The 12,457-nt window shown below is 45.4% G+C and overlaps 1 pseudogene; it reads right to left on the bottom strand.

The window, feature by feature from the left end:
• Positions 1-5,945: 5,945 nt before the first annotated feature.
• Positions 5,946-7,072, bottom strand: Eno1-ps15 (enolase 1, pseudogene 15; annotated as a pseudogene).
• Between the last annotated feature and the right edge of the window lie 5,385 nt (positions 7,073-12,457).

Below are 12,457 nucleotides of genomic sequence, written 5' to 3'. Positions count from 1 at the left end.
GAATCAGTGCAAATCTGGCGTAAGATGATCTCTGAGGCTCGGCCCACTAAAACACCATGTGTCCACGATGCCACAAAGAAGCAATAGACGTGAAGAATATATATATATATATATATATATATATATATATATATATATATATATATATATATATATACATATATATATAAGCCCTGGAGGCTTTGTATAGACTGGCTCACAAATGGCAGGGGAGGGTGGGGATTAGCTTCTAATCCCACTGTCCTCCCTTCCGGATCCACTGGCTTCTTCCCCGCATGACTGTCTTTACACCTTGCACCATCGGCTTATGCAGAAGACAAATTAGTTTACTATTCCTGTTATAAAAGCAATAAAACAGCAAGTGCTAGTAACAAACACGTCATAGAACACTCTCCTCAGACACAGCACATACTGACTGGATGTACCCTCTTCATCTCCATAGGAACAGAGTCCACCATAGCGCATGTCTGATAACAAAATAACCAAGCGTGTTTGCCCTGCTGTTCCCAGTCGTTGGGCTTATCATTTAATAGTTGGCTAGATTACCCTGTCCAGTAAATATGCACTAAATCTTTGTTGATCATGCGCTATCCAGCTTTCCAACATGATAAGTAATGCTGCACAATATTTCGGATTATTTCTTAGGATTAAAGATGTTGAGTGCCATATCAAAAAGCTATGACTGTCAGTAGACTACTTCCCGAGACCCAAACTACGCCACCAGTCTGGCCTCACTCCCATCGCCGTCAGTCTGTCCTTTCTTTGCCATCAGATGATACTTTCACTGCAGGCTGCATGTTCCCTTGTTTGGATTCACACTTTTTCCCATGCAAACTAGATCAACTCTTTGTATGTGGTTTGTCATTTGAAAAACACCTGTAGTACCATTTGTCTTGTAAGACCATAATGTTATCCTTATCAAGTTGTGTAAAATACATGTGTGGGTTTTTTTTTTCAGATACAATAAAGATATTAACCTTTTTATTGAGAATATATTTTTCCATATACCTACCTTTTCAATTTTAGATTATAGACCCACATAAAATTATATTGCCCAGAGGTTAAGAACATAGACTACTCTTGCAAAAGACGTGAGTTTATTCTCAGCGTGTACACTGGGTAGCTCACCTATAATTTAAGTTCCAGAGGTTTTAATGCCTCTGAACTACCTTGGTACTTGAACTCAAGTATACAAGCACTCTCTCTCTCTCTCTCTCTCTCTCTCTCTCTCTCTCTCTCTCTCTTAAAAATATTTTTAAATTATTTAATCTTGTAATATGCTCATAATCTTTTGGTTTTTGGGTCTATTCTAAAGTGTTAACAATACTCTAAAACCATTTTAATGTTATGCTAAGTTACTTTGTTATTTTAATATTACATTTATTTACTTAGCGTTTGTGTGTTCTCATGCCCCGGTATGGGTGTGGAGGTCAGAGGATAATCTTCAGAATTCAGTTCTCTCCTTCAACCATTTCAGGTCCAGGCACTGAACTAAGATAACCAGCCTGGCAGCCAGCGCCTTGGCTTTACTTCACTCCATCTGAAACACTGTAGTGTGAGGCATATCAAACTGATTCTACGTTTTCCTCTTAAAATACAGTTAACTATGAGGCTGCAGAGTTAGCTCAGTGGGAGAGATTCAATATCCTGCAACACACTGGGGCAGGGTGGATTGGGGTAGAACTCAGTTCTAATACTTCTAACACCTCCTTTAAGAAATCTGTTTTGCATTTTCTCTGGCTATCTCCTTTTTCGTATTGGTTTCTATTTCCTAAGCTCAAAAGATTCTGGGGATCTATGAATTTGTTTTTTTCTTGTGCCAGTTTTTCGTTTGGTTTTGGTTTTGGTTTTAAGACTGATTTATCATGTATGTAGCATTCTATCTGCATGTACACCTGCAGCCCAGAAGAGGGCACCAGATCTCATTATAGAGGGTTATGCTTGGAAATAGTCCCTAACAGTAAGCTCTTGGCTTGATGAAGGCCCTTTACCTGCTGTGGCCTGTCTTCCAGGTCCTACGCAGCCCTGCAGTCCTTGACATTTGTGATGCCTCTGAGCCAGCAGCTTCAACCTCTGCTTCTTCCTCAGTCTGCAGACAGCAGAGCCTTGTCTACTGGATTTCTTTCTCTTACCAGTGCTGGGCACCTAACGTGTTCTGCAGACATGAGAAGAGAATGGAAAAAGGGAAAGCAGGTAGCCCCTGTGTACAGAAGAGGTTTGTGTGGGCCAGGACATGTTGCAGCACTGACTTTGGTGTGAAAACAGGGATCTCAGGGATCCTGTTAGCTTCTGGACCATACAATTCCAGGTTTACCCAGGTAAGACTGCAAAAGGAAGAAGGGGCTAACAATGCTGGTCACAATCATACTTAAAGCCTTCACATGTATTTGGGTATAGACATTCTTGGAAACACAAAACCACTTGTTGCACTGTGGGAATTGTGTGGCCGTGGGTGATTTCCTACACGCTCGTTGCTGTCTACTGCAGAGATTAGAAACTTTGAAGGAAACTCTTCCCAAAGAGGAGAAAACGGCAGATCCCATTCGAAGCCTTGAGGTCACAGCACTCAACAGCCTGGCTCTGAGCTACTCTGTGCTCTTCAGGGGGATATTCTATCTAAGAAGAGTTTCTAAGTGTTTGTGAACAGCCTGCTTGACTTTTACTATAGTTTGGAAGCATTAAGACTGTGATCACAGCTGGACATAGTAACATAAACCTTTAATTCCAGCACTCAGGAGGTAGAGGCAGGAGGATAGGGGTTCAAGGTCAAAGTGATCTAACTCAAAATGAGTTTTAGGGGGCTATATAGACCTTCTCTCAAACAATAAAGACTGCAATCAGCCCAGAGGTTTACATGTGACAAACTGTCCTACCAGGACCCAAAAATCCTGAAGACAGAAGAAACAGTTAAATCAACCAGTGATACCTCAACACCTTTCAAGAGCATTATTTTAAAAACCAGAGTGCTGGACCAGTTCATGAAGGGCTATAATCCTAGCTACTCAAGAGCTTGAGGCAGGGGGCACACCAGTTCAATGCCAACCTGGGCAGTTAGACCTTGTCCCAAAGGGAGGGGGGAGGTAAAAAGAAATGAACTCAGCGGTAGAGCCTACCATGTGTGAGAAGGGCCTAGCTTCAATTTCTAGGAGCGCACACTTGCACACATGTACATGCACTCAAGCAACACACGTGCGCACAGGCAGACACACATGCACGCTTGAATGCACACACACAGCTCAAGTTGAGCATGGTAGCATACACTTTTAATCCTAATACTTGGGATACTAAGACAGGAAGATGATGAGTTTGAAGCCAGTCTAGGCTACATAGGGAGACCTTGATAAAAAGAAAGAAGGGGGACCCTCTGAGGAATGAGTTTCGGTGATTGTGCATTAAATATAAAGACCTGAGTTCGAACCCTAGCACCACAAAAAAAAAAAAAAGCCTTTTTCTTACTGGAAAAATTTCTATGAGACTAAAGTGTTGACAACTTGGTCATTCCCAGAACTTGCAGGCACAAGCCTCCCCCTCTCTCCTCACCCCCCTTGCCTTAGTTCTCTGGTACTTCTTTTTCTCCTCACTTTTACGGGGGAGGGAAAACTCTCTTGAGCAAGCAGAAAATTTTATCCAAGCTGTTTGGCAGGAATCTGGGTTCTAGGAAAGATTTATGTCTTGGTCTTTTGGCACCGCTTCCTGTTAGCTCACTTGAAATAACTGAGTAAATGAGTTCACTTTATCCTCTCGAAGTGGAGCCCAGGGCAGCTTGGTACCCAGCTGGGGTCTGTGGGGACTTGAGGCAATGTTCATGTCTCAGTCACTTACTCTGAGCTCAGCCCATTTTATGTCTATCTGAGATCATTAAATCGAGGTGGGCAGGGGACAGAGTCTAGGAATGAATGGTGTGATGGAAACTCCAGCGGGTGTCAAGGGACACCGCCAAAAGCGTGGATAAGGGGCTCAGAAGGCTGTCTGCTTTACCCTCTCTCTCCCAGTCACCAGTCTTTGAGACAGGAGCAAGGCTGGTTGCTTTGAGTTTTAGCTTCAGGAGAGCTCTTCCAGAAAGTTCTCCCTAGCTGGGCACCGGGCACACATTTACACATGTTAGAACACCTGACATGCAGCTGAGGCAGGGGGCTGCCACAAGTTCCAGGCTAAATCTTGCCTTCTCTCCTGCTGACCTGTCTTAACACTAAACCCCTGAACAAGGTGGGTAGCCCCAGAAGAAGGGACATGAATTCTTCCTAGTTGGACTTTTGGGCCAGAGCAAGGCTATCACTCTCATATGGGTAAGCAAGATGGCTTGGAGGGAAAAGGTGCCTGCCACCCATTCTGGTGATCTGAACTCCTGGGAACTGCAAGGTAGGAGAGAAATGGCTCCTGCAAGCTGTCCTCTGACCTTTACTTGCTGGCAGTGGCGCACATGCACACACAGACCCAATAAATAATAAATAAATAAATAGATACATAAATAAATAAAACAGAAAAGGATTTGCCAAGCACCTCTATTGTCATCTGAAGGAAGCAGGACCAGAAAAGCACATAGAAGGTGCCTGGGAAATGAGTCAGCAGGTAAGAGTACTGGCTGCTCTTCCACATGGTGGAAGACCCGGAGTGGGTTCCCATTACCCACGTGGTGGCTCACAACCATCTGTAAGTCTAATTCCTGGGAGGTCCGATACCCTCCTCTGGCCTCTGAGAGCACAGGTGCACACACTGCTCACAGGTATCCACGCAGACAAAACACCCATGCACATTAAAAGAAAAAAGAAGAGCAAGCTACAGCCCAGGTTCTACGCCTGCCCATCCAAGAACACTCCCATAAAACCCTCCAGTCTTCCCCCATGCTGAGCCTAGTTCCCCCTCCCAGGATCCTCTCTGAAGACTGTGGAACTGCAACAGCTGTCTGCACCTGGATATCTAACTGACCTTGTGACATGTCTGTAAGGGAAAGAAGTGCCCCATCTTAGAAGAAAATGAATGAGTTCCTGTGAGTTTACAAAGGCAATTGAGGCAACCAGCGACCTCATGTAGACTGTGGCCTGCTCAGATCTCTCCTGACTCAGCACCACCCAAACCTCAATAGACCCATGTTTCCTAAACTCAGGCGTCCTTTCTAGTAGTAGACTCCATCACATGTCTGGCCAGGGACCGGCTGTTTTCACCTTGCCCAGTGGGATGGAGTTCAGGGAAGTAAGCAAGAAAATGCTGATTTCTAGTTGCTGGTTATCCTGGGAAGTCCTTTCCTTATGGCCCAGGAGTGTCTTCCCCAGCATCCCTGAAACTAGCAGACTAACTTGCTAGTTTGCAATCAGGGTAAAACAAAAGATGCTTCCTATCTCATTTGTTTGTTTTTTTGTTTGTTTGTTTGTTTGTTTGGTTGGTTGGTTGGTTGGTTGTTGCTTGAGATGAGGTCTCACTTCATAGCTCTGGCTGTCCCAGTACTCACTATGTAGGCAAGGCTGGGCCTTGAACTCACAGAGATCTGCTGACCTCTGCCTCCGGAGTGCTGGGATTACAGGTGTGCACCGCCATGCCTGGCTTCTACTTCTTTACTCGTCATTTACGCTGTAACCGCTGAGCATTAGAAATGAGCTGAGCATGACTACACCATTGGATCTTCTGTTTTCTTTTGGTTGGGGGGGAGGTTGGCTTTTATTTTTGCATGTAAACCGTTGTGGGAGTCTTGACGGTGTGGGCACCCTAGAGATCACACTGGAGTTCTAAGGGCTCCAGACACTAGCTGAAAAGTCAGGTGACAGAAACAATGGTTCAGACCAATCACATGATTACAAAGCTGGGGGGCTCCAGCAGGGCTACAGGTGGTCAGGGATGAACGTCTAAGGTAGCAGTGACATGGGAGGGGCAAGCACTGGGTCATCCTTGAGCCACCTGGATGACATCAGGGACAGAGGACCTGGTGGCTCCAGGGATCCCCAGTCTATGCTTTACTTGACCAGGGAGTTCCTAAAGGACCTGCCAGCAAACTTGGCTTTGCTGCCCAGCTCTTCCTCGATTCTAAGGATCTTCTTGTACTTGGGCAGGTGCTCAGATCAGCAAGGGGCACCAGTCTTGATCTGCCCAGTGCAGAGCCCCACCACCAGGTCGGTCATGAAAGTGTCCTCAGTCTCCCCAAATCGATGGGACACCATGACACCCCAGCCTTTGGACTGGGCCAGCTTACACACCTGCAGAGACTCGGTCACAGAGCCTATCTGGTTCACTTTGAGCAGGAGGCAGTTGCAGGACTTTTTGCCTGCAGCCTTGGCGATCCTCTTAGGGTTGGTCACTCTGAGGTCATCCCCTATCATCTGGATGCCTGCACGAGCTGTGAACTTCTGCCAAGCATCCCAGTCATCCTGGTCAAAGGGGTCTTCAATGGACACCACTGTGCAGTCCTGGATGAAGGACTTGTACAGGTCAGCCAGCTGCTTGGGTGTGTTGTACTGGCTGGAGTCATCTGGATATTTGAAGTCCAGGTCATCCTTGCCAGTCCTGTAGAACTCGGAGGCAGCCGACAACAACCTGGTCAGTGTGTCCGGCCTTTGCCATTGCAGTCCTGAGCAGCTCCAGTGCGTCTTTGTTCTCCAGAACGTTAGGTGCGAATCCACCTTCATCACCCACATGGGTGGTGTCTTTCCCATACTTCTCCTTGATGACATTCTTCAGGTTGTGGTAAACCTCTGCTCCAATATCCATGGCTTCCAGGAAACAGGATGTCCCCACAGGCAGGATCATGAACACTTGCATGGCCAGCTTGTTGCCAGCATGCTGTTGATCACATTGAAAGCTGGAACCAGTACGATGACTTCAGGGTTGCGGCCAAGTCAGCAATTGACGGTAAAGGGGTACCCCCTTTTCCAAGGCACCAGCTTTGCAGACAGCCAGGGATGCCCCCAGGATGCATTTGCACCAAATTTAGATTTATTCTCAGTGCCATTCATCTCACTCATCAGCTGGTCAATCTCCTCTTGCTCCACAACACTCATTTCTTGCTAACCAGAGCAGGTGCGATAGTGTTATTGATGTGCTCACCAGCCTTTGAGACACCCTTCCTCATGAAGCAGCTCTTCTCATTGTCTCGGAGTTCTAGGGCCCCACAGACGCCAGTGGACGCACCACTACACCACTGGATCTTCCATTTTCATTTTAAATGGCAGTACCTGGAGAGGGACTACCGCGCAACAACGGCGTGCTATAGAATGTCCTTGAGTAAACTAGGTTACAGCCACTTTGAGAGGCAGATGTCACATAGGACCCGTCTGAAGGAATGTATTGTTAGAATACAGTATCTGCTCCAGGCTCAGGCCACAATACCTCGACAGCAGCCTTTTCCCTTTCACAGATACCAGGATGGACACCCTACCAAAACATCTTTGAATCTCTGGCTAACAGACCTCCGGGCACCAGGGTTTCTCAGCTGGGGAAGTGAGTTTACACCAAAGGTAGGCAGTATTGGTGGTATACCTCCTCCTCATGTTCCCCTGTTCCCACCTTCCCTGCTTCCTGCCTGGGGAATAGAGGGTTTGGCTGCAGCCCTCTAATGTGAAGCGACCCCCATTTAGAGAAAGATATAAGAACACACACACACACACACACACACACACACACACACACACACACACCTACCACATGGATCCTGATTTTCTCCCTTCTTTCTATTGTCTATCTGTCTCTCTGTGGCATTAATAACTCTTATAATGAACTCTATACTTCCAACAGTATGCCCCAGTGTCCCTGTAAGCCCACATTCAGACCTTTATTGCCTAGGTTATTTTCAGTATTTGAGTGGAGTCATGGAAAGAACAAATAGAGAAACATGTCCTTTCATACACACGCAAAAAGGGGTTCTGGCAGAGCATAAAGCTGAAGTGGTCATGGTTGTGTGGAAATAGAAGATGCTGCTGACATAGGAAATACCTTTTGAAAGAGGTTAGGAGGCCAGTAATGGGAGATACAGCCAGAAAAGAGAAGCCACCAAACAGTGGCCCTTGAATTGCCTGAACCCCACCATGCCTTTCTCTCCTCAGATAGACAATGCCACCCTTCCTGAACTGGTTGCCTGGCACTCCCTTTGGGTTCTCCTCAGCTCCCCAGACTCCTGCCCCTTTCACCTCCTGGCTCAAAACAATCTCCTCTTTGATTGCCAGCTCCACCCACAGCTTGTCCAGGCATCTGGGCCTGAGGGATGATAAACGGGGCTTCTCATTTCAATAAAGTTTGTGTAGAATATTAGAAACAGCTGTGGGCCTCCACTGGCCCTGTAGAACCTGTGGGGGCCAGCGTAGGGGGAGGGGATTGATGTGCCAGACTATCAGGGCAAGGGTCTGTGTGAAAAGGTGCTTAGCCACCAAAGCAGACAGAGTTAGCAAGCTTTCACACCAACACCAGCTTCTGCCTGAAGCCTCAGGCTGGGGCAAAAGCAGAGAGCACTATGCAGTCAGAGGACACCTTCAAGACTGGTGGGTCTCCACTACCAGCCGGCATTGGCTTATCTTTATTGTCAGCTATCTTACAAATACCACATAGCTGGTTTTCTCACTTAACAAAAAAAATCTCTTCAATTTCCATATATATATATATATATATACATATATATATATGGTCATATGGTAATATAACTCATCTCTAAAATACTTCCCTCTTGCAAAACTGAAATTCTCTCTCAGTTAAACAATTCCCTACTGCCTCTTCTCAAATCCTGGCAAGCACCAGTCTATTTTCCATTTCTGTGATTGTGACTACTCTAGGGACCTCATATCAGTGAAATCATACAGGATTGGTCTTTCTGTGATTTATTGTTTTAATAATTGCATAATAGTATATTATGGGGGAAGATAGCTTAATAAAGTGCTTGCAGCACAAACATGAGAGCCTGAGTTTGATGCCCAGAATCCATGTAAAAAGCTGTCCCTTTAATTTCACCTCTGGGGATGCAGACACAGACACAGATCCTTGGAACTCTGAGGCTGGCCAGTCTAGCCTCCTTAGTGAGCCCCACGCCAGTGGGAAGGTTGCTTCAAAAAGTAAGGTGGATGTCACTTGAGGTACTGGTACACATACCCGCATGCACATACATGTGCCATGTAATCATGCATATGCATACACACAAAATGTTACATTATATGGATATATATATCTGCCATTACTATATGAAATATATATACATGAGTACACTCCACATATAATTTCTTGCTTTTTTTCTCCTTATGGCTTAATTCCCAGACTTTGTTTAAATTGGCTGAAGAAATTCCTATCTTTAGTGTTTATATGCCCTGATGGGCACCTTTCTCAAAAGGCTGAAGCACTGCCCATAACTCCTAAGAGGGTTGTTTCTGTTTCGACTTCCCCAGCATCAGGTGCGATCGTTCTGAAGTTTGAGTCTCCTGGTACATGCAAAGCATTATCACATTTTAAAATATGCATCTCATTGACTATTCATGAAGCACCTTTTCATAAATTCATTGGTCATTCAGTTTTCTTGTCTATAAATCATCTATTCATGTCTCTTGTCCCCTTTCTCCTAGGTTATAGTTCTTTCTTATGGATGGGTGGGGACTGCATTGTGTATTACAGATGTGAACCCTTTATTTGTGATATATATTGAAATATTTTCTCTGCTCTATTTGTATCTGCTATCTTCCTTTTGCTCTGTAGAGCCCAGATTTTCTATTTTGTTAAGAAAAATCTCGGATTTTAGAGTGTATAGTCTCCTAACATTGTTTTCTCATGAAAATGTTTTAAATGTTATGTTTAAATCTTGCATCTCTTTAAAATAAGAGGAAGTAGAAAGCTCAACCACTTTTTAAACTGACATAATTAATATATTACAGTTTTATTATACTTAGTATATTATAGTTTTTTTGTTTTGTTTTTTGTTTTTAAAGACTTATTTATTTATATATAAGTACACTGTAGTTGTCTTCAGACACACCAGAAGAGGGCATCAGATCCCATTACAGATGGTTGTGAATTAGATGTGGTTGCTGGGATTTTAACTCAGGACCTGTGGAAGAGCAGTCAGTGCTCTTAACCACTGAGCCATCTCTCCAGCCCCAGTATATTATAGTTTAGTCCTCTAATTTTCACATGCCATGGTGCAGGTGTACAACACACACACACACACACACACACACACACACACACTCACAATATATATGGGGTGTGGCCCAACTGTTAAGAGCACTTCTTGCTCTTCCATAGAAGCCAAGTTCAGTTCCTAGCACCTATATCAGACAGTTCACAATTGTCTATATGTCCAGTTCCAGGGGAAGCTGGCACTTCTAACCTTTGAGAGTACCTGCATTCATGTGTGTCACATGTGCATACGTGCCTGCACACATGCGCACATACATATACACAAACGATTTAAAACAAACCCAAAAAAAAACCCTTTGAATAAATAAATGTAAAACCAGCTTAAATTCTTTCCAGCTATCAGAGCCTGAGAATGTCAGTAACCCTTCAAAACAAGCTAGATTCAGGCCATAAAGGTGTGACTGGGGAGGGGAGTGGGGGTACTGTCCATACCTACTAATGTGCTTTTTCCAGAATCAACACCTACTACGGAAAGCATTGTTCTTTCTATTAGCAACAAGGCTAGGAGTCCCAACTTTCCCGCCATTGGCAAATAGTTGGCTCTTGTTTCTCAGCCGGGATCATAGTCTCTACATTCAGCTTTGTAACACTTTGTAACTCTGTAACAGGCTTCAGCCCTGTAAACCTATTTCTGCTTTCCCAGCTGCTCCTTTTCCGTCTCAGCCACTAGATGGAGTGTGTATGCTGGAGTGGACAAGCCTAGTACTCCCAGCAAGCAGCACCCAAATGGTGCCTCCTTCCTCCCAGCAGTGGCAGGTCCATCCTGCAAGGTCAGGTGCATCGTTTGCAGCCTTCCGCATTTGTAACATCATCATCTACCCCACTATCCACAGCCATTTCTATACTCCTGCTTAAGAGACTCCAGAGGCCGCTGCGGGTGCTGGCTACGCAAAGGTTTGGGTACACAAGCCCTTCCTTCTCACTCCAGGACCCTGCCACATACTGAGTGGTGTCCCCTCTTCAGAGGTCCCTTTCTTCTCTGCTTTCTCCAGCCCTGAGAGTGGAAGGTGACCTTGCAGGTATAGGCTTCTCTCATTACCCTCTCCTTGCCTAATTAACCTTGGGCTTTGTCGTCAATTCCTTATGTTAAATGTTCTTTTTCAGCTAATGCATGGTTTCTGTCTCCCAACAGGACCCAATTGGCACAAAAAATGAGGGACTGAGGTTTTTCAGGGGCTGGAAGCTGCTTCTCTTGGCTGCCCTGCACACAGCTCTGCTCCCTTCTCCATTCCCAGAATTATTTGGCTGCTAGTTGCCAAGGAGACGGCTGACAATTTCCAGTTGCCAAGCCTCCCCTTGAAGCCTATGGAGACATTCTGGGAACTCCCTACTCCTTCCTGAGCCCTGGCCAGAAAACTTAGAACACCGGGCCAGGTTGGGGTGGAGGGCTTTGAAAGGAGGAGAGGGAAGCCAGCCAGTGCTGAAAGATGGGGAGAGAGAGAGACTGGAGGTTTCTGTGGACTCTGGTTTTCTCCACAGATCCCAGGTGCCTGGCCTGCAGTCAAAGTTTGAGGGCTGCTCTTGATGGATGCCCCCTCTGCTTTGCACACAGAGATACCTGTTGGATTTAGTTCAGGTGTAACCTGCGTCTTCTAAACAGGTCTTTTACCAGAAAATTATGGTCCCCATACTGTAACCTCAAGCCTAAGAGAAGTCCCTGATGGTAGGATTTTCTAGGGAAAATCCAGGGAAGAACTTGGCAACTGAAGGCTGGCGAAGGAAACTTGGACATTTTGTTGGCACTGAGCAGCATTTAACAGCCAGTGAGTCCTAATGTCACACAGCCCATGCTCTGTTTGATAGTGACAAGAGCAGTGCCAATCACAACAGCGGTGACTCTTACTCTACAAACTCAAGCGTGCAGAAATACACATATCTTTATTTCATTAGAATCAGAGTTGGTCCCAGGGGCTTCCTCTCCCTTCCAATGTCCACCAGAATCAAGGAGGTTCATTTGTCCAAAAGTTACATGTTGCTGAGGCAACGTTAATTAGGGGATGGATTTTTAAAACGCAGTAAGGACTCCTTCGCTGGGAGGGCAATTGGTGTCCTTGGTGAAGAGAGCTCATTTGTTTTTTGCCTATCTGCCGCATTAGGACATGGTGTTTTCCCCCTCTAGAACAGAAGCATCAAGGAGCACAGTCTTAGAAACAGAGAGCAGTCCTAGCCTGTCAGCCTGGCCTTCCAGCAACTTGATCTTTTGTTTGTTTGGGTTTTGTTTGTTTGTTTCAGTATTTAGTTTTCCAGGACAGGATTTCTCTGTGTGTAGCCCTGGATGTTCTTGGAACTCACTCTATAAACCAGGCTGGCCTCAAACTCAGAGCTCTGCCTGCTCTCCCTCCTAAGGGATTAAAGTGTGAGC

Source organism: Rattus norvegicus, chromosome 8 (genome assembly GCF_036323735.1).
Source record: "Rattus norvegicus strain BN/NHsdMcwi chromosome 8, GRCr8, whole genome shotgun sequence".
NCBI classification, from domain to species: Eukaryota; Metazoa; Chordata; class Mammalia; order Rodentia; family Muridae; genus Rattus; species Rattus norvegicus.
This window is presented reverse-complemented; position numbering and strand designations above follow the sequence as displayed.